Genomic DNA, 5,373 nt, shown 5'->3' on the forward strand with positions numbered 1-5,373 from the left:
TCACTACCTGTGTGTGTGTTAACACCCCGGCCTCCTCACTACCTGTGTGTGTGTTAACACCCCGGCCTCCTCACTACCTGTGTGTGTGTTAACACACCCGGCCTCCTCACTACCTGTGTGTGTATTAACACCCCGGCCTCCTCACTACCTGTGTGTGTATTAACACCTGGCCTCCTCACTACCTGTGTGTGTGTTAGACACATGTGCTTTATACATGTCTACTTTAAGCCACCTTTGAATTTCCTGTTAGTTATCACCAAAATCATTGCTAAATGTTTCCATTTCAACTTTCAGATCAACTATGGCCTGAGTATGATAGACTTATCCATGCTTTAAACAGAATATATTATTTTCAACTTTGAAAATAGAAATATGTAAATCCAAATGCAGAAATGTGAGAAGAAAAGAGAACAGACAGAGTGGAAGGTCAGGTGACCTTGCCTGTCGTGAAGATTAAGGTCAAGATGTGTGAACTGTGAAATTTCCAAGAGAACCTCACTGAAGCAAAGGATGGAGAAAGAATCGCATTTGGCACTGGGAGGGTGCAGGCGTGGGTGGTGCAGGAGCTACATCATTTTTACACCCAGAAATCAACAGCCACTATTTGAAATAATCTAAATTTGTGCTGCTGACCTTCAGTGTGACACAAATCACCTGGGGATCTTATTAAAAGCCAGTTTCCGATTCACTAAATCTGTATGGGGTGGGAGTTAAGAGCAGAGAAGCTCTCAGAGGGTGTCAAGCTGACCCTGAACCAGACGTTGAGGGTCAAGGTTCCAAATGGCATTGCCAGCAGCAGGGCAGACACTAACACTGCAGGAATCATCCCAAGAAATGAACAGCCTCTAAGTCACACGTTGAAAGTGAAAGAAATCAGAGTGTGTGCATGTGTGCGGTGTGTTTCTCTGTGCATGTGTGTGCCTGTTTTTGGCTCCGTGCATGGGTGTTTCTATGTGTGCACATGTGTGTATGTGTCTGTTCATGTGCGTTTGTGTGTGTCTGTGTGTGTATTGGTTTAGATCTGTTCGAGAGTTTCTATTTGATGAGATCGATATATTTCCCCACTTTTTGGAAAGGACAATGTATATAGAAAGACAATGAGTACTTACGGCATGTGAACGGAGTCTCTCTTCGACCCTCAAATGTTTTATAGAAAGTAATGATGATGGTGAGGATTATAATAATGCATGTTTCCTGAATAACGAAAAGGAGTTACAGTACACTTTTACCTAGTTTTCCAAAGCGCTAGGTTAAGTTTAGCTAAAGTGTGCTTGGAATTAATGAGACTTGGAAATGCAAAATCTCAGAGCAGTAAACATCTTTTTGTTCTAATGTTCTTATGTAGCCATTAAAACTTAAATATTGATACTAAAATAATTACTGTAAAATAAAGTAAAAATGTAAGAAAATAATGAAAATAATTCTAAACCATCCACAAACGCTTTTGAAACTCCATATCTACACAGTGACATAAAGAAATTTAGATGTACCCAAGAAATAATGAATAGTGATTTTCCTTATGAAGAGCTGATTGGCTTTAAAAATAAATTGACCACAGGTTCTTTAAATAACAAACATCCTTAGCACATTTGAGGTTCAATTCAACTTAAATTTCACCTACATTTCTCAGGGACACACATAAGTAATTATGAGCATGTCGTCTGGGTCAACTCTGAAGAAATGCTCTGTAAAGACTCCAGCCAGTCGCTCAGGAGGGATTTCTCAGGGGTGCCAAACATTGGGAAGCATCAGGATGATGAGTCCCTTGTTTCGTTTTACGTCCGAACGCTCTTGCGTCATATGGCATAGACACTGGTATTGCATAGAACAGTTTCTCAGAACTGACTGCATTTTAAAAGAAGGAGGAAATTATAATTACCAAGCCCCTGCATATGGGACTATTTTTCATAAATCTGTTAATCATAAGGGTTCAAGTAAAAGCCAAAAATGTAATGAGCTCTTTCCCTTTTTGTACATACAAGTTATACTAATATAAGAAATAAGCTGGGCCCAATGAAAGCTACAACTTCAGAGTTTTATGAATTTGTTTCCACTATTGTCTATGACTGTGATTTCAATCTGCTGACAATAAGAACGGAACTTCTTCCTGTGGTGTTATGCACATGAAACTCACCATTAGAAACATTCATTAAGGTTTGAATAAGGCCAAATCACAAGCATAAGAAGAGCTGTCAACCATTTTAAACAGCCATCAATTAATTTTGGCAAAAACGGTCCCTTGAGAACTGTTTATTTTTAATACTTCAACGAGAAAAGCCTTTAACATGACACTCTTCAGTGTCAGGTGTCGTTTCAGTCTGGACTCCACTGGACTGGCCACATCCACATTAATGTCATGGTTATTGGTGGCACTGAGTAAGGGTCCTACCTAAAGAAATCAGTATCAAACGTGCTGAATTGTGCAAGCCGCATTTACTTCTTGCTATACAAATACTATTTATAATATAAACGCAATATAAGATCAATTACTAAAATGTGCCAAGCAGTTAAAATATATCTTAATCTTAGTAAAGTTATAGCAATTTAAAGATACAGGCTTTACCATAAAAATGTCCCTTTTAAAGGTGGACTCTCTTCTCCAACTCAAATGTTCCCACTCTGGGGAAACCAATAATCACCCACTGCCATCTGCCCACACCCCACTCAAACCAGATGTTGTTCAGATCTCAATGTAATGGTACTAGAGCTGACCATTGTTATTCTTAGTATGACAATTTTCTATGTCTATTTTTTAATGTGAAGTAATGATTACATAGAAAATAAAAGCAATATCCAGGCTCACCTTGGAGATAGTGCAGGCTCAGTTCCAGGTCATCCCAATAAAGAGATATTGCAATAAAGTAAGTCACCCAAATACTTTGGTTTCCCAATGCATACAAAAGTGATATTTACACTATAATGTGGTTGATTCAGTACACAATAGTATTACATCTGAAAGAAGTATAAACATTAATTTTAAAATGTGTTGCTAAAAATGCTAACAATGCCTTCAGTGAGTCATGATCTTTTTGCTGGTGGAGGTCTCCTCCCTGTTGATAGGTGATGAATGATCCTGGTGGTTGGGGTGGCGGTGGCAATTTCTGAAAATAAAACAAGAATAAAGTCTGTTACATAGATGGACTCTTTTTTCATAGACCATTTCCCTGTAGCATGTGATGCTGGTTGATATCATTTTACCCAGAGTAGAACTTATTTCAAAATTGGAGTCCATCTTTTCTAAACCTAAACCCTGCCACTGCTTTATCAACTAAGGTTATAAAATACTCTAAATCCTTGGTGATCATTTCAACAATGTTCACAGCATCTTCACCAGAAGCAGATTCTACCCCAAGAAATCAGTTTCTTTGCACATGCATTAGAAGCAACTGATCACCTGCTAAAGTTTAAAGTTTTATCATGAGATTGAAGCAATTCAGTTCCATCTTCAGGCTCCACTTCTAATTCTAGTTCTCTTGCTATTTTCACAACATCTGGTTACTTCTTCCATTGAAGTCTTGAATGCCTCAAAATCACCTATGAAATTTAGAACCAACTTCTTCCAAAGTCCTGTTTATGTTGATATTTTGACCTCCTCCCATGAATCATAAATGTTCTGAATGGCATCTAGAATGGTGAATTCTTTCCAGAAGGTTTTCAATTTACTTTGCCCAGCTCCATCAGAGGAATCACTATCTATGGTAGATATAGCCTAGCAAAATATATTTCTTAAATAATAGGACTGGAAACTCAAAATTGCTCCTTGATCCATGGACTGGAGAGTGGATGATGTCTTAGTAGGCATGAGAACAACACCCGTCTTCTTGTACATCCCCATCGGAGCTCATGAGGGACCAGGTGTCAATGAGCATTAATATTTTGGAAGGAACCTTTCTGTCTCAGCAGTAGAGCTCAACAGCAGGCTGAAAATACTCACTAAACCATGCTGTAAGCAGAAGTGTTTTCATTAGGCTTTGTCGTTTTATTTATAGAGCACAGGCAGAGCAGACTTAGCATCATACTTACAGGCCCTGGGATTTGGGGAATGGTAAATCATCACAGGCTTCAACTTAAAGTCACCAACTCCATTAGCCCCTAACAAGAGAGGCAGTCTTTCTTTTAAGCTTTCAAGCCAGGCATTGACTTCTCCTCTCTAGCTATGAAAGTCCTAGATGGCATCTTCCTCCAATAGAAGACTGTTTTGTCCACATGAAAAATCTGTTGTGTAGCGTTACTACCTTCATCAGTGATTTCAGCTGGATCCTCTGGAGAACTTGCTGCAGCTTCTCCATCAGCACTTGCTCCTTCACCTTGTACTTCTATGTTATAGAGATGGCTTCTTTCCTTAAACCTCATGAATAAACCTTTGCCAGTTTCACACTTTCCTTACGCAGCTTCCTCACCTCTCTCAGCCTTCATAGAAATGAAAAGAATTAGGGGCCTTGCTTTGGATGAGGCTTTGGCTAAAGGGAGTGTTGTGGCTGGTTTGATCTTCTGTCCAGGCCACTCAAACTTTCCCCATAGCAGTAATCCGGCTGTTTTGCTTTCTTGCCACTCATGTGTTCACTGGAGTAGCATTCTCAATCTCTTTCAGGAACTTTTCCTTGCATTCACAACTTAGCTAACTGGTGCAGGAAGCCCAGCTCTGAACCTATCTTGGCTTTTGACCTGCCTTCCTCACTAAGCTTAATCATTTCTAGATATGATTTAAAGTGACAAACATGAGACTCTTCCTTCCACTGAAACACTTAGACTTCATTGCAGGGTTATCAATTGGCCTAATCTTAGGCTCGGTGTGGTGGCTCATTCCTATAATCCCAGCACTTTGGGAGGCATAGGCGGGTGGATCACTTGACGTCAGGAGTTCGAAATCAGCCTGGCCGACATAGTGAAATCCCGTCTCTACTAAAAATACAAAAATTAACTGGGTGGGGTGGCACTTGCCTGTAATCCCAGCTACTCGGGAGGCTGAGGCAGGAGAATCCCTTGAACCTGGGAGTTGGAGGTTGCGATAAACCAAGATTGTGCCACTGTACTCCATCCTGGATGACAGAGCAAGACTCAGTCAAGAAAAAAAGAAAAATGACCTAATCTTAATATTGCTGTGTCTGTGGGAATAAGGAGGTCTGAAGAGAGGAGAGAGAGAAGATGAAATGGTTGTTCATTGGAGCAGTCAGAACACACACATTTATCAGTTAAATTCGCCATGTTATATGGGTATAGTTCATGGTGCCCCAAAACAGTTACAATAGTAACATCAAAGATCACTGATCACAGATCACTATAAAACACATAATAAAAATGAAAACGTTTGAAATATTGCGAGAATTCCCAAAATGTGACACAGAGACGTGAAGTGAGCACGTGAGGTGGACA

Source organism: Colobus angolensis, unplaced genomic scaffold, assembly GCF_000951035.1.
Source record: "Colobus angolensis palliatus isolate OR3802 unplaced genomic scaffold, Cang.pa_1.0 Scaffold53, whole genome shotgun sequence".
Classification (NCBI taxonomy): Eukaryota; Metazoa; Chordata; class Mammalia; order Primates; family Cercopithecidae; genus Colobus; species Colobus angolensis.